Genomic DNA, 21,063 nt, shown 5'->3' with positions numbered 1-21,063 from the left:
CGAGCCCTTCCTGACTGCAGAGACCCTCTGAGCCAGTCGTGTGTCAGGGCTCAGCCCTCTGGCTGCGTCCTCAGGGCACTTTCTTCCTCTCTCGGGGCACCGTGCCACAGGGACCCCACAAATCTACATTGCTCAGGCTTTGGCTTCAGCCCCAGGTGGTGGGGCTCAGGGCCCTGGACTTCAGCCCCATGTGCTGGGACTGGAGCTTTCTGCCCTGGGCCTCAGTGAGTCTAATGCTGCCCTTGCTTGGCCCCTGCCCTGAAACCTGCTAGTGGCCCCCAGGGGGCCCAGGACCCCTAGTTGAGAACCACTGTCTTACCCCACGAATCACAGCAATGTTCAGGTTACTGCCAGTCATAGAATCCTAGAATCTCAGGGCTGGAAGGAACCTCAGGAGGTATCTAGTCCAGCTCCCTGCTCAAAGCAGGACCAATCCTCAACTAAATCATCCCAGCCAGGGCTTTGTCAAGCCTGACCTCATGCCAAAGGACCAGTCACTTACTGAGGTCAATTGAATCTTAGATCTCACAACAAAGACAACTCTTGTAGCCAGTCCTGTAATAACCTGTATTAAGATTTATTTAAAAGGAAAGGAGAGTTGTTTACGAAGTTAAAGCAGGTAATCCTATAGATGCAGACGAGTTACAGTCTTAAATTTCAAAAGGTAATAGAAGTTTCTATAATAAGCAAGCCCTATATCTTCCTTAAGACTAACCCAGGCTAATCAGCTGGGGATCTCTTGATTATGCCTAGAAACTTTGCCCCCCAGAGTCCAAGCAGCATACGGATAATCAGTTCCTTCTGTATGGGGCTTTATCCCCTTCCTGCCATGTGCTCTGAGCTGCAAAGTCAGCTAATGGGAAGTGAAGAGCACAACAACAGTCTTTTGTCATCTTTCACATCGCATAATAGTCTATCTGGTGTTGATGAACCTTTCCTGCCAGGCAGGGTGTAATGCATTTGGTTGCCAATCAGCACGTCATCTAGGTAAAGTCTCTCTCCTGTCTGGTGATTTACAGAGCCACGGAGGCTCACAATGCAACTAGTCAGATATTAACCCAGGCAGCAACTCACAAGCATTCAATGAAGTGTAAGAAAACAGGAGTACTTGTGGCACCTTAAAGACCAACAAATTTATTTTAGTATGAGCTTTAAGGTGCCACAAGTACTCCTGTTTTTTTTGCGGATACAGACTAACACGGCTGCTACTCTGAAAAATGAAGTGTAAGCGCATTCTTATAATCCTAATACCTAATACTAACACAGGTGAGTCAGACTGATTCCAGCTATGCGTTTGTCCCTGTTCAATGAAGACATGGGGGCTTTTGCAAGAGCTAACACCTCATCTGCCAGTGTCACAGGCAGGCTGGGCAGGGATGGTGTCTCTAGCCTCTGTTTGCCAGAAGCTGGGAATGGGCGACGGGGGATGGATCATTTGAGGATTCCCTGTTCTGGTCATTCCCTCTGAAGCACCTGGCATTGGTCACTGAGCTAGACGGACCATTGGTCTGATGCAGTGGGCAGCTCTTATGTTCTTATGTTCACAGTCTGTATGAGGAGTATCTACTTATTGGGTCTCACTGGGGAGCCACAGAAAGGAACAAGATGTGCTGAGGCAAGAAGGCCCAGTCTCAGAGCCCCCGGGGTCACACTTGTCAAAAGCTAAAACTAGGCCCGGCCCATGAAGGGGGCACTGCCAGGAGAGACTCTACAAAGGCTAAAGCATCAAACAACTTAGTTAACCTGAGAGAGCTGCCTTGGGGACAGTGACAGGGAGAATCCCCAGAGTGACTCCTTTGATTCTGCTCTTCTCTGGCCTTTGGTTCATAGAATCATAGAACTGGAAGGGACTTTGGAAGGTCATCTAGTCCAGTCCCCTGCACTCAAGGCAGGACTAAGTATTATCTAGACCATCCCTGAGGTGTTTGTCCAGCCTCCTCTTAAAAATCCCCCATGATGGAGATTCCACAACCTCCCCACGCTATTTGTTCTGGAGTTTAACCACTCTGACAGTTAGGAAGTTTTTTCCTAATCTCCATCCTAAATTGCCCTTGCTGCAATTTAAGGCCATTACTTCTTGTCCTATCCTCAGAGGTTAAGAACATTTTTTTCTTCCACATCCCTGTAACAACCTTTTATGTACTTGAAAACTATTATCATGTCCTCTCTACTCCATACTAAACAAACCCAGTTTTTTTCAATCTTCCCTCATAGGTGATGTTTTCTAGACCTTTAATCATTTTTGTTGCTCTTCTGTGGACTTTCTCCAATTTGTCCACATCTTTCCTCATATGTGGCCCCCACAAATGGACACAGTACTCCAGTTGTGGCCTAATCCGCACAGAGTGGAGTGGAAGAATTACTACTTGTGTCTTGCTTACAGTACTCCCTCAAATACATCCCAGAATGATGTTTGCCCGTTTGCACTGTTGACTTATACTTAGCTTGTGATCCACTATGGCCCCCAGCTCCCTTTCCGCAGTGCTCCTTCCTGGGCAGGAATTTCCCATTTTGTACGTGTGCACCTGATTGTTCTTTCCTAAATGAAGCACTTTGCATTTGTCCTAATTGAATTTCATCCTATTTACTTCAAGCCTTTTCTCCAGATCATTTTGAATTTTAATCATAGAATATCAGGGTTGGAAGGGACCATAGGAGGTATCTAGTCCAATCCCCTGCTCAAAGCAGGACAAATCCCCAGACAGATTTTTGCCCCAAATCCCTAAATGGCCCCCTCAAGGATTGAACTCACAGCCTTGGGTTTAGTAGGCTGATGCTCAAACCACTGAGCTCTCCCTCCCTGGCCTATCCTCTAAAGCACTTGCAACCCCTCCCAGCTTGGTATTGTCTGCAAACTTGGTAAGTATAACAGAGGATGTTACTGGGAGGGTTTCACCATGTCTCAGAGGGTTACACCCTGGTGGGAGGGGGCTAGGCCTGTACTGGAATAAGGTCACTCTGTGCTTCACAGTATGGCAGAACCTAGAGTGTCCATTAACGGAAAAATCAGGGGGGGGGGGAATCAGCATGTGGAATGGACAAAAGCCCCCTCTGCATTCTCTCACATTGCCCTTCTCGTCATGGCAGGCTACAGATTAACGTCCACGTTTTGCTCCAGATCATTTCATCCTCCCAGAGGGAAGGAAATGGCTGCAATGGAGCTGGCTCAGGTAAGGTATCAGGGAGCTGGTGGTGGGTTCTGCTTGGAGGGAGAGGAGCAGTACGTGCATAGGAGGGTAGGAGTTGCTGGAGGTGGTGGGAGGCAGGAAATATCTCGGGTGGAGAAAGGGAGGGGACAGGATGTGACAAACCTGCTGAGACTTGTGTACTCTAGGGTGTGATGGGTTGTCACCCCGGGGTGCAGTCTGGGGGGCTTCTGGGAACTGCTGTGTCCTCTAACCCTCAAGCTGGGCTGGCCCTTTTCACACTGTTTTGCTGGAGATTCTGCCAGCCTCTCCAGGCCCTGTTATCACCCAACACGACAGCAGGTGGCACCATGCAGCCAACTAAGCTACCTGAGTGCTTTACCTGAGCCACTCAAGGACAGATAGACGACGACAGCCAATTTCCCAGCTCCCCAGCCTTGCACACCTGCTATAGTATAAATTCAGAATTATACCATCTTATAGTGCACAGGGATCTGTATCATGTAAGCTCATTAATATAGTTCGCCTTCCCCTCGATATGGGAAAGATGTGCACAACAAGCCTGTGCTAACCAAGCTCAGCTTTTCCCCAAACATTTCACTCAAAATGCACTGATTAAGATAAAGCATAAAACAAGTTTATTAATGGCAGAAAAGTAGATTTTAAGTAATTATTGTTAGAACAAAAAAGGAGCCGGTTGATCCAGAGGCGGATATGAATACAGGCTTCTTTATTGCGTTACTTGTTCCCATTGACCCAACTATCGAGTAAGCACTGGATTAGCTACATCACACGCCTTTTATCCAAGTTTGTATATAAACACCTACATCCGTTACAACACCCCAAAACCCCTTATTAAGTAGTAGAAACGCTAATACAATTAGTATACCCACCCCTATCCACTGTCACAGTATCATAGAGGCGTTTTTACTTTGAAAATACCGTTCTTTGCAATAACGTGTTGCCACAAATTTCCCTAAACAGCAGTTCTCAGGGTATGGAGGAAGGGTCAATGAGCAGTTCTCAGGGAGGGAGGAAGGGGCCATAAGCCAGGGCTTGTTTATGTAGCTGGGAAAGGAAGGGAGGGGGAGATAACATTTCTTTTACTTTCTTTCACACAAAGGACATTCATTCCAGCAACTACATTTCTTATGCAGCTGCATCAATGTCAATTCTTACAAGCAACAGAGAAAGGAAAAATATGGCAACTTATTTGTTAAGCAAAGAATTCCTGCCTGCTTATGCCTTTGTCCCCAATGCATGTCAGCACATTAGCAGCTTCCCAGCTGTTTTACTGAACCCTAACGTATCCCAACAATTCTAAGTGATAGCAAACAGATCAAAGCAGATTACTTAGCAGATAACCAAAAACTCAAACTAAGCCTAACATACTAGATGGATAGAATTTGAATTAGCAATTTCTCACCCTGACTGATGGTATAAGCAGTCCACCAAGTTTCCATACACAAGCTAGAAATCCCTTTACCCTGGGAGCAGCAGTTCCCCCAGTTCAGTCTTTGTTCCTCAGGTGTTTCCAGGAGTTCTCTTGTGGGAATGAGGCCAAGAGATGATGTCACACCCCACCTTATGTAGCTTTTCCATATTGTGGAACCATTTGTTCCAAACTAAGTTCCCAGTCCAGTTTGTGGAAAAATACAGGTACCAAAATGGAGTTCGTTGTCATGTGGTCTAGTCACATGTCCTAGCATGTCCTGCTGAGTCATAGTAGCCATGATTCATAGGCTGGCTGAAACAATCACAGGAAGGCAAAGCTCTTCCACAGTCCATTGTCTTTGTTGATGAGCCATCAGCAGTGTCTGGCTTCTTCATTGTTGTACCTGAAAGGCTCGTTGTGGGTGTTACCCAGAGTAAGCACATTTGGAATACAGATACAGAGTCAATATCCATAACTTCAAATACAAACATGATCCATGCACACAAATGGGATAATCATATTCAGCACATGACGCATCTTGCACAAAATGCTTCATAATTATGTCCTAATCATATTATAACTATACCACTATGCTTAATATGGGGTGTAGTGTCAGATAGGGCCTAATTTCAAGGCATAGGAGTTGGGAATGGAACTTCCCCTCTTTGTGGAACAGGAAATAACCCTCCAGCCAGGGCTGGGACAACTTCCAGTGCTGGAGCCTGAATCTACTGGCACTTCATTAGTTACCCCCACCCGCAATCTTTGTGATACTGCAAACTTTATCCGTGATGATTTTATATTCTGTTCTAGGTCATTGATAAGAATGTTAAATAGCACACGGGGAAAAAGCAATCCTTGTGGGAACCTGCTAGAAGTAAATCCACTCGACCATGGTTCCCCATTTACAATCCCAGTTTTTAATCTATTTAATGTATGTTGTGTTTATTTTGTATCATTCTAGTTTTTTAGTCAAAATATTGTGCTGAATCAAGTCATATGCCTTACAGAAGTCTAGATATACCGTATTGTTCCGAGTATTGGCTGCTCCTGATTATAAGCCGCACCCTTAAAGTTTGGTGCTATTTTAAAAAAAAAAATTTTTAACTTTTTTTAACTTAAAGAAAATATACACATTAGTAGAACAGTAAAACAGTATTTTATTTAATGAATAGGAAGACATGTACCAGTATTTTTAACACTTTTAACACTTTTGGTAGTCCTGCTTTTGACGGCATATGTTATATACTCAGAAATATTGAAAACTATTTTGTAGTTATACTGTAAATAAAGAAGGGAAAAGGAATGGACAACAAGGAGACTGAGGGAACAGTTCTCACCCTCTCCCCTGCACAACAATCAAAACATTAGCAAATGTTCTTAAGTCATCCCTCTGAGAAATTTTAGTCACTTTCACTGCCTGTCTCTCCATCAATACCGGTATCTGCTCAGGTTTTCATCACTACTTCCAATGCTTTCTACATCACTCCCACTGTTTTCTTCATCATTCTCCTGATCCACTTCTTTCTAATCTTCCCACCAGTGATGAGCTGCCAAAATACCGGTACTAACAACCGGTTCCCTCCTCCTCCTCCTCACCCCAGGAGGGGTCATCCCCCCCCCCCCGGGGACTCCTGCCCCATCCAACCCCCCCCATGTTCCTTGACAGGCCCCGCCCCCGACCCGTGCCCTATCCACCCCTCTTTCCTGCCCCTGTCTGCCCCTTGCCACCCCATCCAACCCCTTCTCATTCCTGATGGCATCCCGGGACCCGCACCCCATCCAACCACCCCTTCTCTCTGTCCCCTGACTGTCCCTGGAATCCCTGCCCCTAACTGCCCCCACCGCCCCATCCTACCCCTGCTCCTTCCTGACTGCCCCTGGGATCCTTGCCCCGTTCAATCCCCTGTTCCCTGCCCTCTGACCGCTCTGACACTAATCCACCCCAACTCCCTGCCCTCTATCCAACACCTGCTCCTTACCGTGCTGCCTGGAGGTGGGGCCCAGCTGGGCTGGGGCTGGAACCGGAGCCACCTGGCCGATGTCGGGGCAGGAACCACGCCACCCGGCCGGACCCCGGGGGCCGGGGCCGGAACCGCGCCGCCCGGCCGGACCCGGGGGCCAAACCCCGGGGCAGGAACCGCGCCGCCCGGCCGGACCCCGGGGCAGGAACCACGCCGCCCGGCCGGACTCCGGGACAGGAACCACGCCGCCCGGCCGGACCCCGGGGGCCGGACCCCAGGGCAGGAACCACGCCGCCCGGCCAGACCCTGGGGGCCGGGGAAGGAACCGCGCCGACCGGCCGGACCCTTTGCTCTGAAATTACCGTATCGTCCTGATTGTAGGCCGCACCCCTAGTTTAAAGACTTACATTAGGGAAAAAGTGCGCCTATACTCGGTACAATATGGTATTACATCAATAATATTAGCTGCAACCAAACTTTTGATCTCATCTAATAAGGATATCCAGTTAGTTTGATAGGATCTATTTTCTCTAAATCTTTGTTAATAGGTACTAATTATATTACCTTCCTTTAATTCTTTATTAACGAAATCCAGTATCGACTGCTGCATTATTTTGCTCAGTATTGATATCAGACTGACACTCTTGTAATTAGCTGGGTCATCTCTTTTACACGTTTTAGTATTGGCACAGCATTAGCTTTATTCCAGTCTTCTGGAATTCCCCAGTGTTCCAAGTCCTAATTACAATCAACATTAATAGTCCACCACGCTCCTCCACCAGGTCTTTAAAACTCTTGGATACAAGTTATGTGGACCTGCTTATTTAAACATGTCTAACTGTAATAGCTGCTGTTTAATGTCCTTGTGAGTTCTTGTTGGAATGGAAAGAGTGTCAGCGTCAACATCTTATGATACGAGTACAGCATCTGTTTTTCTCCAAATCCAGGAGAGAAATATTTATTGAGGACTTTTACCTCTTCTGCATTATTTTTGATAATTCTGCCATTTCCGTCTAGTAATTTATCACTACCATTGTTAGGATTAATATACTTTTCAAAACTTCCTTCTTATTTTCATTGATTGGTCATTGATTTCTGATAGCTTCCCTTACCAATTTTCTACAATTCTGACCTTCTAACTCAGGGCTGAGCAACCTTTCAAAGTCTTCATTTATTCACTCTAATTTAAGGTTTTGAGTGCCAGTAATACATTTTAACATTTTTAGAAGATCTTTCTCTGTCTATAATATGTAACTAAACTATTGTTGTATGTAAAGTAAATAAGGTTTTTAAAATGTTTAAGAAACTTCATTTAAAATTAAATTAAAATGCAGAGCCCCCCGGACTGGTGACCAGGACCCGGGCATTGTGAGTGCCACTGAAAATCAGCTTGCATGCTGCCTTCAGCACCCGTGCCATAGACTCATAGACTTTAAGGTCAGAAGGGACCATTATGATCATCTAGTCTGACCTCCTGCACAATGCAGGCCACAGAATCTCACCCATCCACTTCTATAACAAACCCCATGCCTATGTCTGAGTTATTGAAGTCCCCAAATTGTGGTTTGAAGACCTCAAGCTGCAGAGACCCGTGCCCCATGCTGCAGAGGAAGGCGAAAAACCTCCAGGGCCTCTGCCAATCTGCCCTGGAGGAAAATTCCTTCCCGACCCCAAATATGGCGATCAGTTAAACCCTGAGCATGTGGGCAAGACTCACCAGCCAGCACCCAGGAAAGAATTCTCTGCCATAACTCAGATCCCAACCCATCTAACATCCCATCACAGACCACTGGGCATACTTACCTGCTGATAATCAAAGATCAATTGCCAAATTAATTGCCAAAATTAGGCTACCCCATCATACCATCCCCTCCATAAATTTATCAAGCTTAGTCTTAAAGCCAGATATGTCTTTTGCCCCCACTACTCCCCTTGGAAGGCTGTTCCAGAACTTCACTCCTCTAATGGTTAGAAACCTTCGTCTAATTTCAAGTCTAAACTTCCTAGTGTCCAGTTTATATCCATTTGTTCTTGTGTCCACATTGTTACTAAGCTTAAATAATTCCTCTCCCTCCCTAATATTAATCCCTCTGATATATTTATAAAGAGCCATCATATCCCCCCCTCAACCTTCTTTTGGTTAGGCTAAACAAGCCAAGCTCTTTCAGTCTCCTTTCATGAGACAGGTTTTCCATTCCTCGAATCATCCTAGTAGCCCATCTCCGAACCTGTTCCAGTTTGAATTCATCCTTCTTAAACATGGGAGACCAGAACTGCACACACTATTCCAGATGAGGTCTTACCAGTGCCTTATATAACAGTACTAACACCTCCTTATCTCTGCTGGAAATACCTCTCCTGATGCATCCTAAAACCGCATTAGCTTTTTTAATGGCCATATCACATTGGCGGCTCATAGTCATCCTGTGATCAACCAATACTCCAAGGTCCTTCTCCTCCTCTGTTACTTCCAACTGATGCGTCCCCAATTTATAACTAAAATTCTTGTTATTAATCCCTAAATGCATGACCTTGCACTTTTCACTATTAAATTTCATTCTATTACTATTACTCCAGTTTACAAGGTCATCCAGATCTTCCTGTATGATATCCCGGTCCTTCTCTGTGTTAGCAATACCTCCCAGCTTTGTGTCATCCGCAAACTTTATTAGCACATTCCCGCTTTTTGTGCCAAGGTCAGTAATAAAAAGGTTAAATAAAATTGGTCCCCAAACTGATCCCTGAGGAACTCCACTAGTAACCTCCTTCCAGCCTGACAGTTCACCTTTCTGTATGACACGTTGTAGTCTTCCCTTTAACCAGTTCCTTATCCACCTTTCAATTTTCATATTTATCCCCATCTTTTCCAATTTAACTAATAATTCCCCATGTGGAACCGTGTCAAATGCCTTACCGAAATCGAGGTAAATTAGATCCACTGCATTTCCTTTGTCTAAAAAAATCTGTTACTTTCTCAAAGAAGGAGATCAGGTTGGTTTGGCACGATCTACCTTTTGTGAAACCATGTTGTATTTTGTCCCAATTACCATTGACCTCAATGTCCTTAACTACCCTCTCCTTCAAAATTTTTTCCAAGACCTTACATACTACAGATGTCAAACTAACAGGCCTATAGTTACTCGGATCACTTTTTTTTTCCTTTCTTAAAAATAGGAACTATGTTAGCAATTCTCCAGTCATACAGTACAACCCCTGAGTTTACCGATTCATTAAAAATTCTTGCTAATAGATTGCCTACCCCTGTTCTAACTAATATTCTTTACTACTGACTTCCCTTTTCTTCCTTATATTTTATTTGGAGAGTGTTTCCTACCAGGGAGCCTTTAGTAGGGTCCAGAGCCAGCCCCATCTCCTATATCAAGCTCTGGCTAGTAGCTATGTGATAAATGTGAAGACCCTGCCTCCGTCTGTCAGCTGGGAGACACAATGGTTTTCTCTTTCTACCCTCTGATGCCGCCTGTCTGTTCTAGGTAAGGTGGGGTGGGACTCTGTTAACATGTGCCTCCCGGGCTTCCATTTACCTGGTGCCGCTGTTCCGTGAATAGTGGGGTTGTGACCGGGCAGCAGGTACTGAGTGTTGGACTCTTGCTCTTTCAGGAGTTGGTGACTTTCGAGGAGGTGGCTGTGTATTTCACCAAGGGGGAATGGGCTCTGCTGGACCCTTTTCAGAGAGCCCTCTACAGGGATGTCATGCAGGAGAACTATGAGACGGTGACCTCGCTGGGTAAGGAGTCCTGTCCCCTGGGTTATTAGAACCTGTGGGGTCTCTGAAGAACCTGAGTAGTAATAACTTTATACCTTTATTCGTCATATAAGTTTTGACAAGTTTCCTTGCCCCCCCCCCCCGTTTTGCCGTAACACCCACCCACGAGAATCATTTTTGGACATGTGCCTTTTTGGTGCTGTCAGTCATTTTAAAATTGCATTGAATGTATCCTCATTAGCTACATTAGTAACTATATTAATCACTGTAGCTTTCATGCCTTTTCCTCATTTTAAGAGGAAAATATGCTGCCTGTAGAATTCTAAATTGAGTAAATAGGTGTGTGACTCATGCATGGCTTGTGTGGCAGTCAGATGAGCTCTTTTAGGAGAGTGTGTAATGTTGCCGTTCAGGATCCCATGGGTGAAGGGATAAGCGAGCCGTGGGAGGGACGGAGACGGGGGGTAGTAGATATGCCAGGACATGGGGCGGGTGTGTGCAGGCTTAGAGCTAAGAAGCAGCAGGGAGGTAGGAGGCTGTGAGAGACGAGGAGAAAATACAAGAAGTTCTCAAGGTGCCGGGAGGTGGTGCTGGCTGAGTGTAATGGGAAGATTACATATTCCGAAGCCCTTCACACCAGTCGGGCTTATCTCTATACGCCGATACAGTGTGTTCCCCAGTGTTCCCTTCCCAGCTCTGATGCCGCAGAGCCTGGCCTGTGTCCCTGTTCCCGTTCTCCCCCTAACCAACATTCAACATTCATGGGGCCTCATCTGGAGCACTGTGTCCAGTTTTGGGCCCAACACTATAAGAAGGATGTGGAAAAATTGGAAAGCATCCAACGGGGGGCAACAAAAATGGTTAGGGGACTGGAACACATGACTTCTGAGGAGAGGCTGAGGGAACTGGGATTGTTTAGTCTGCAGAAGAGAAGAATGAGGGGGGATTTGATAGCTGTTTTCAACTATCTGAAAGGGGGCTCCAAAGAGGATGGATCTAGGGTGCGTCTTCACTACCCGCCGGATCGGCAGGTAACAATCGATTTCTCGGAGTTCGATATATCGCGTCTCATCTAGACGCGATATCGAACTCCGAACACGCTCCTGTCGACTCGAACTCCACCACCGCGAACGGTGGTGGCGGAGTCGATGGGGAGCCGCGGACGTCGATCTCGCGGCGTGAGGACGGGTAAGTAATTCGAACTAAGGTATTCGACTTCAGCTATGCTATTCGCGTAGCTGAAGTTGCGCACCTTAGATCGAACTCCCCAGTGTAGACCAGGCCTAGACTGTTCTCAGTGGTAGCAGATGACAGAACAAAGAGTAATGATTTCAAGTTGCAATGGGGAGGTTTAGGTTGGATATTAGGAAACACTATTTCACTAGGAGGGTGGTGAAGCCCTGGGATGAGTTCCCACGGAGGTGGTGGAATCTCCTTCCTTAGAGGTTTTTAAGATCAGGCTTGACAAAGCCCTGGCTGGGATGATTTAGTTGGGGATTGATCCTGCTTTGAGCAGGGTAGGACTAGATACCTCCTGAGGTCCCTTCCAACCCTGATATTCTATTATTCCAATTTCCTTCCTCCAGTTTGACCCCATTTATAGAGTAAAATTCTCAGCTATACCTTAACCAGTAATTGTGCTGAAATTTAACTACCCAATTCTAACATATTGTGACATAATTCTGTAACCCAGGCGTCGGCCACCTTTCAGAAGTGGTGTGCTGAGTCTTCATTTATTCACTCTAATTTAAGATTTCATGTGCCAATAATACATTTTAACGTTTTTAGAAAGTCTCTTTCTATAAGTCTATAATACATAATTGAACTATTGTATGTAAAGTCAGTAAGGTTTTAAAAAAGTTTAAGAAGCTTCATTTAAAATTAAATTAAAATGCAGAGCCTTCTGGACCGGTGGCCAGGACCTGGGCAGAGTGAGTGCCACTGAAAATCAGCTCGTGTGCCGCCATAGGTTGCCTACTCCTGCTCTAACCAATTATAAACCACTACCCTAATTAACTTACACCTGGCAACATTAATTATACAGGAGAGAGAAACAATTAGAGAACCAGACTGATTAACAATGTAAAAGTGGTGGCCATAAAGATAAAGCAATACAGAAATGAGGGTTTCACAACCACAACCATAGATATAAGTGATTTCTTGCCAGACAGAATGCTATCAAATTAAGGTTTCTTTAACCATCTTAAGATCCAGACAGGACTGTCTTCCTAACAGCCCAATAGCACCTTATTTCAGTGTGACTGGTTTGGGATGTGAGGATGTGACCCTTCGCTTCCCAGCTTATGGCTGCCCCTGCTGCTTAGCCAAAGGCCTTAGCCTAAGAACAAGGCCTCAGGCTATCCTAGTGAGAGAAGGCCCAGACACAGGCACACTGTGATTTTGATTCTTTGTTTTCATACTCCTCTAACTAGCTAAGTGATAAAAATACACCTAAGTGTGTGGGGAAGGCTTTGCAGGCAGGCCTGAATATCGCCATTCTAACAGAGGGTTCTACCCCTTCCCCCATGCTGTGTCTGTCTTGTCTATTTAGACTGTAAATTCTTCAGAGCATGGGCCATCTACTATTCTGCATTTGTACTGTGCCTAGCACAATGGAGACACACTGTTAGTTGGTCCTTAGGCACTAAGGTAATGCGTATGATTAATAATAATAATAACTCTCCTGCCACTTGGAGCCAAGGAAGCTGGTCTTGGGATGTTACTGCTTAAAAATGATCTGAGCTTAAAACCATGGACTATTCTTTGTGACAAGTATCCCACAAATTCCACCGACCTCCCTTGTTTTCTTTGTCTGGCTTAGGGTTTCTAAATTCCAAACCTGATGTGGTCTCACAGCTTGAACGAGGAAGAGCCGTGGGTCCTGGACCTCCAGGGTTCTGAGAAAGAAGTGCTTCCAAGAGCTGTCTGCACAGGTGAGGACTTGGTTAAAGCAAGTCAAAAACTGTCCGTGAATACAGAAAACATTCGGGATGCCCTACAAAGATCTTGTGAGCTCTCCAAGTTCAGGATTGTTCCCTGCAGATGTGGAATAATTAGGCAGATGTCACTCATGGCTTCCCACCTATCCTGACTAACAACTGGGAGCAGATCCCTACCTGATCCCACTTTCCCCCCTCCATGTTCTGGTGAAATGCAGACCAAAACTGATCCCTTCCTCTCTCCTCTGGGGAAAATCAGCTCCTGATAACTTTGATCTCTCCTGCACATATTTTGGTTTGTTCATCCCTTTTAAAATTCCTGTCTCTGAGATTTCCTTTCTCTCAGGCACAGGGAGTGACCTATGTCTGGATTCTCTCTGTCTCCCATCCGGCGATGGGATGGTGCGTGAGAATGAGGAGCAGAAACCCCAGCAGGAAGATGCTGAACAAGGAGCACCACATGGGACGTTATCAGGAAGACCCAAAGGGAATGTTTCCAGGAGTTGTGCACTCCGAGAAACAGTAAAAGCCTCTGAGACTCAGCAGAGGCCAGAGGAGAACTTCAGTAGCCTCTCAGACCTTATTACACATGAGAGAATCAACTTGGAAGAGACAAACTACACATGCCACGAGTGCGGGAAAAGCTTCAGTCGGCGCTCCAGCCTTATCAGACATCAGAGAATCCACACAGGGGAGACGCCCTACACATGCGCTGAGTGCGGGAAAAGCTTCAATCTGCGCTCAAGCCTTATCAGACATCAGAGAATCCACACAGGGGAGACGCCCTACACATGCGCTGAGTGCAGGAAAAGCTTCAATCTGCGCTCAAACCTTATCACACATCAGAGAATCCACACAGGAGAGCAGCCCTACACGTGCGCTGAGTGCGGGAAAAGCTTCAGTCAGCGCTCACACCTTATCAGACATCAGAGTATCCACACAGGAGAGACGCCCTACACATGCGCTGAGTGCGGGAAAAGCTTCGGGTGGAGCTCACACCTTATCAGACATCAGAGAATCCACACAGGGGAGACGCCCTACACGTGCGCTGAGTGCGGGAAAAGCTTCAGTCTGCGCTCACACCTTATCACACATCAGAGAATCCACACAGGGGAGACGCCCTATACGTGCGCTGAGTGCGGGAAAAACTTCAGTTGGTGCTCAAGCCTTGTCACACACCAGAGAATCCACACAGGGGAGACGCCCTACACATGCTCTGAGTGCGGGAAAAGCTTCAGTCAGCGCTCACACCTTATCACACACCAGAGAATCCACACAGGGGAGACGCCCTACACGTGCTCTGAGTGTGGGAAAAGCTTCAGTCGGCGCTCACACCTTATCAGACATCAGAGAATCCACACAGGGGAGATGCCCTATGCGTGCTCTGAGTGCGGGAAAAGCTTCAGTCAGCGCTCAAGCCTTGTCACACATCAGAGAATCCACACATGAGAGCTACCCTACACATGCTCTGCATTTGGGAAAGGCTTCAATCAGATGTCATTCCCTATTAGATATCAGAAAATCCAAATCGGAGAGAACTGTAAGAAATGCCTTTATTAGGGCTTCCCAAAGATTTCTTTTAAAAAAAATCACATTTGCTAATTCCAATATAGTGATCTTTGCACCATCTTCTCTGTGGTCTCTCAGCTCTGCCAGATGAGTTGCCTGCTTCTGCCTTTTGCAGCTCACCCTCCTTTGGGGTCAGTCCTGTGATCTTTTCTATCAGCTCCTTTCCTTTTGACTTGTAGGAGCGTGTGTCCCTCCAGCCAGGAATTTCATCAGCTCCAGGTGGGGGAGAGAGGGTTGATGCCAACAAGCTACCCTGAGGCAAAAGTTACCTGTGCCTTAGATCCACTAGGACTGTACATGGAATTGGGTGCTCAAGTTAGTGATTTTGGTGTAAGAAGACAATTATAGTTGTAGAGCAGAAGCAGCCCAGGGAGTGAACCTAACAGACAATGATCAAGTGATCTCTCTCCTGCCATCCATCTCCATCCTCTGACAAACAGAGGCTAGGGACACCATTCCTTACCCATCCTGGCTAATAGCCATTAATGGACTTAACCTCCATGAATTTATCCAGTTCTCTTTTAAACCCTGTTATAGTCCTAGCCTTCACAACCTCTTCAGGCAAGGAGTTCCACAAGTTGACTGTGCGCTGTATGAAGAAGAACTTCCTTTTATTTGTTTTAAACCAGCTGCCTATTAATTTCATTTGGTGGCCCCTAGTTCTTGTATTATCGGAGTAAGTAAATAACTTTTCCTTATCTACTTTCTCCACATCATTCATGATTTTACATACCTCTATCATATTCCCTCTTAGTCTCCTCTTTTCCAAGCTGAAAAGCCCTAGCCTCTTTAATCTCTCCTCATATGGGACCTGTTCCAAACCCCTAATCATTTTAATTGCCCTTCTCTGAACCTTTTCTAATGCCAGTATATCTTTTTTGAGATGAGACGACCACATCTGTACATAGTATTCAAGATGTGGGCATACCATGGAGTTATATAACGGTAATAATATAGTCAGTCTTATTCTCTATCCCCTTTTTAATGATTCCTAACATCCTGTTTGCTTTTTTGACCGCCTCTGCCCACTGCGTGGGCATCTTCAGAGAACTATCCACGATGACTCCAAGATCTTTTTCCTGAATTGTTGTAGCTAAATCAGTCCCCATCATATTTTATGTATAATTGGAGTAATTTTTTCCAGTGTGCATTACTTTACATTTATCCACATTAAATTTCATTTGCCATTTTGTTGCCCAATCACTTAGTTTTGTGAGCTCTTTTTTAAGTTCTTCACAGTCTGCTTTGGTCTTAACTATCTTGAGCAGTTTAGAATCATCTGCAAACTTTGCCACCTCACTGTTTACCCCTTTCTCCAAATCATTTATGAATAAGGTGAATAGGATTGGTCCTAGGACTGACCCTTGGGGAACACCACTAGTTACCCCTCTCCATTCTGAGAATTTACCATTAATTCCTACCCTTTGTTCCCTGTCTTTTAACCAGTTCTCAATCCATGAAAGGACCTTCCCTTTTATCCCATGACAACTTAATTTTGTAAGAGCCTTTGGTGAGGGACCTTGTCAAAGGCTTTCTAGAAATCTAAGTACACTATGTCCACTGGATCCCCCTTGTCCACATGTTTGTTGACCCCCTCAAAGAACTCTAATAGATTAGTAAGACACGATTTCCCTTTACGGAAACCGTGTTGACTTTTGCCCAACAATTTATGTTCTTCTATGTATCTGACAATTTTATTCTTTACTATTGTTTCAACTAATTTGCCCGGTACTGATGTTAGACTTACTGGTCTGTAATTGCCGGGATCACCTCTACAGCCCTTTTTAAATATTAGCGTTACATTAGCTAACTTCCAGTCATTGGGTACCGAAGCCGATTCAAAGGACAGGTTACAAACCATAGTTAATAGTTCCGCAACTTCACATTTGAGTTCTTTCAGAACTCTTGGGTGAATGCCATCTGGTCCCGGTGACTTGTTAATGTTGAGTTTATCAATTAATTCCAAAACCTGCTCTAGTGACACTTAAGTCTGTGACAGTTCCTCAGATTAGTCACCTACAATTTGGCAATCTTTATGCTTCTTTCTAGGATTTGACTTCCACTTTTTAAAGGAAGTCTTTTTGTCTCTCCCTGCTTCTTTTACATGGTTGTTAAGCCCCGGTGGCTCTTCTTTATTTCTTTTACTGTGTTTCTTAAATTGGGGTACACATTTAAGTTGGGCCTCTATTATGGTGTCATTAAAGTGTCCATGCAGCTTACAGGAATTTCACTTCAGTCACTGTACCTTTTAATTTCTGTTTAACTAACCCCCTAATTTTTGTATAGTTCCCCTTTTTGAAATTAAATGCCACAGCGTTGGGCTGTTGAGATGTTCTTCCCACCACAGGGATGTTAAATGTTGTTATATTATGCCATTTATTTCGAGCAACTGCAGTTATTCGGGAGAGTACAGACAGGCAGAGTTTCCCCTCCCGAGGTAGGTCTCGGTTAGATAAACAATCAAGGCAAGCATTTATACCTTTTGCGACATACAGTAAGGAGCAACAACTGCATTTTGTTTGTACATATTCCTTTCTGATAGCTTACTTCTCTCAGCAATTTCTGCTACAATCTGCATTCTATTCTTATCTAACACAAGGTTGAAAACCAGCATCTCTTACAGTTCTTTTCCGCTCACCCACGCCCTACTTGGAAGTCTCCCGTTATTAGCTGTTAGTTAGCCTGGTATATATCAAGTTCCTGAGAAAACACAGTTATATGAAGCAAAACGAAATCACAAACAGAAATGTCATTGGAAATTCAAAAATTAAAAAGGAAAATGCAATTCTCATCACTTCATTGTATCTGGGCCATTCCTGTATTGAGAGTATCCGCTAAGGGCCCTGTGTGCTTATGGGAAACCTGGAGGAACTCATAGCAGAGCCTGGACATGAAACTCAACTGCTTCCAGGTGCCGCAGTAAAACCCTTTCCCTGCTGTGATGTTGATGATTTTATGAAAATATGCTAATGAGTGTGAATATAATGTAACTGGAACATGCTTCATGCAAAAGGTCTCTTGTGCAGTATCATTACAAAGCTTATTATCTACTGTGTGTGTTCAGCCTATTTGTATGAACCGATCATTCCTGTATCTGAAGCTAGAAATATGAGCTATAACTCTGAGGTCCTGTTGTAATGATGCAAAGTGTGGGCCATTAATAGTGGTTTGGACTCCTGATGGCTCCCATTAACCAGGACAATTGACTGGAGATGGCTCTGTCCTGCACCATCTGTGAGTCAGGCCAGGAACAATGAAGGCTTGGGGTCTCACAGGGCATGTGACCATGTCACCTGGTACAGGAATCCATCTTAAACCTGGGGCTTTTCCCCAGGAGAGAGACAAAGGATTCCTGCCTTGTACCAAAGCTGTATAAGGGGGTGGAACAGAAGAAAGGTGGCTGCAGTCATGAGAAATCCCCTAGCTACCACCTGAGCTGAAACAAGGACTATACCAGGTGCAAAGATTGGGCCCAGACAAGAAATAAGTCTAGTCTGCAAAAGAAGCTTGTTGGAAGATCTCTGAGGGTGAGATTTTATCTGTATTGAGTTTCATACTGTATTAGTCTTAGACTTGCATGTTTTTGTTTTATTGTGCTCTATGGAGAATACAAACTCCACAGAGAAGGAAAAGTTAATGCCTTAGAAAAATCTGTGTGTGTTAGTGTGTCTTGGAACCACTCTCCTATAGCTTCTTTTCTCTGATTTCCTTTAGAAAATCTGAAGCAGGGAGCAGAAAACCATTGTCTTTTCTGAGGTGTGAGCTCAGGACCTACTGAGTATGAGACTGACATGCTGCCAACTATGCTAAGAAGGCCCAGGAAAATGTTTAGGCTCAGTGCATATAGGATCCTCCTACAGCAGTGACTGGAGCAGGGAAGGAGCTGGAAGAAGCAGGGAGATCTGGTGCCCACAGACATGTCCTGGCATCTTTCTCAGCAGCAAAGAAATCAATTTGCCCTTCCAGTGAACAATCTGCTGGAACTAATGGCAGCACAGGGGGGATGTTTCTAAAGTATGCACCCGCCTCTACATTTTAGAACTTACTCTCCTTTTTCTAGTGTAGCACTTTGTATATGAATTAGGCAAAACAAACTACACAGGTAAGAGAAACAAGGGCTTGAGAGAAAGCTTGAACTCATAACCCCAACAGGTGGCCCCTCTGCACTAACCAGTTGCACCCCTGAAGATGTTTTTTAAACACATTTGGGAAGCAGGCAGTTATCAGTCTCTGTGGTTCACACCTTTGCCTGGTAATTGAAAGGCTGCTGGTTCAAACTTAACTCAAGATGCGGCTTTTCAGCGATGAGACTCCAGTACATTTTAACAAGAAGAAAATCTCCTCTATTCTGGCTTTGCCCCATTAGACTCCTTCTGCCCATCTTCTCCCCCTCCCCCAGTCTCTTTCCTTCCCCACTGGGGCCATGCAGAGAGGAGCCCCAGTCAGTCTCTGTCACAGAGAGTCTGTATCCCATAAAGGGAGGGAGGGGTCTCTCTAAAACACTGATAAGGGGGAGGGGAGTGGTGTGCGTGGTTAGGGGGAGACAGGATGGAGAACTAACAGTGGGGCACAGAGAGATTCCCCCAGATTGGGGAGATCCCCTGCTGCCCCCCATCAGCCAGCTGTGAGAAGAACTGTTGGGGTGGAGGGTCTCCATATGCTGCCCCCGCCCCAACTGCCAACTCTGCCAACTGTGGCAATGGGAGCTGTGGGGGTGGAGTCTGTGGGTAGCAGTGCGTAGAGACGCCCCCGGCCCTCCAGCTTAGGGGCTGCGGGTTGCTTTCGGGAGATGCCCGAGATAAATGCTGCACCCCTCACCCTCTCCTGCAACCCCAGCCCAGACCCCACACCTGCACCCAAACTTCCTCCAAAAGCCTGCCTCCCCACAGTGCCTCCTTCACCACAACCCCTGACTGAGCCCAGACCCTGCACCCAAACTCTCCCAGAGCCCAACCCCTCTCCCTCCCACAACCAAACTCCTTCCCAGAGCCTTAGGCAGGTGTGTGTGGCAGGTGGGGCAGGACTTGGTCCCATTCTGAGCACCACCAACAATTATACAAACCTGCCACCCCTGTCCAGCCCAATCTTCTGCTGATGCACCTCAGCCCACACCCGTGCAGGGTTTGAAGCTTTCATTGCTTAAATTCCAGGATACGGAGGGATTTCAGCTCCCCTTTGCCCAGAGGGAACCTTCACCCCACTCCTAACCAGGTTCTTGTCCATGGGATCACTGTAGGGGGGCTGAGTCCCTCTATGTCTTTTCTCTCTCTAGGATAGGCCAGGGTGCAATAACTGGGGGCATCTGAGCACCCAGGACCTTCTGTGGGGCTGCCATTCCCCTTCCCCTTCTGTGTTCCCATCTGCCATTGACTCCAGCCTTTTTTCTATCCATCGTCAGCACCATCCCAAGCCAGCAGCACTCGCCTCAAAAAGACAGAGTCCAGTGGCACCTTACAGACTAACAGATGTATTGGAGCATAAGCTTCCGTGGGTGAATCCCACTTCATCAGATGAATGTAGTGGAAATTTGCAGAGGCAGGTATAAATATGCAGGCAAGAAGCAGTCTCGAGATAAGGAGGTTAGTTCAATCAGGGAGGATGAGACCCTCTTCTAGCAGTTGAGGTGTGATCACCAAGGGAGGAGAAACTGCTTTTGTAGTTGGCTAGCCAGGCACAGAATTCCCACTCCATTCATCTGACGGAGTGGGGATTCACCCACGAAAGCTCATGCTCCAATACGTCTGTTAGTCTAGAAGGTGCCACAGGACTCTGTCACCTTTTACAGATCCAGACTAACACAGCCACCCCTCTGATACTCAAAAAGACAGTGTCCCCTGCTGGGAGTAAATCACTGACCTCTCTCTACCCTGCCCCTCTGTTTCCTTGCCTCTCAGGCTGTGCAGATGGGACCTTTCCCTCCAGTGCTGGAGGATTCGCCCTTCTCATCTACCCTTGTCCCAAGCAGCACAGCGGGTGGGAATCTTAAATGTACTGAGGTGACTTAGGAGCAGAACCCCCCCAGACCTTCCATGCAATTGTCGCTTGCCCCTCACTGAGCAGGACTGAAACTGGTGCAGGGAGACTGGTGGGCCATATCCCCTCTGGGCATGAGCAAAGCAGCAGGGTGAAAAAATGATCATGGAGATGCTGGGGATTGAACCCAGGGCCACTGAGCTACATCCCCTAGCAGGTTGTGTTTGCTATGGGTTACACTCAGAGCCCTCCTGTTTCCAGAGCATCCAGTGACCTATAAGCTTCACAAGAAGCCCATTCCCCTCTCTGAGGA

At 46.0% G+C, this 21,063-nt stretch overlaps 1 pseudogene; it reads left to right on the top strand.

Moving 5' to 3' along the window:
• LOC120381541 overlaps positions 1-21,063 on the top strand; it is a 682,838-nt pseudogene that overhangs the window by 532,433 nt on the left and 129,342 nt on the right.

This window comes from Mauremys reevesii, linkage group 14 (genome assembly GCF_016161935.1).
Source record: "Mauremys reevesii isolate NIE-2019 linkage group 14, ASM1616193v1, whole genome shotgun sequence".
NCBI lineage: Eukaryota > Metazoa > Chordata > Testudines > Geoemydidae > Mauremys > Mauremys reevesii.
Note: the sequence above shows the minus strand (reverse complement) of the source record. Positions and strands in the feature narration are given on the sequence as shown.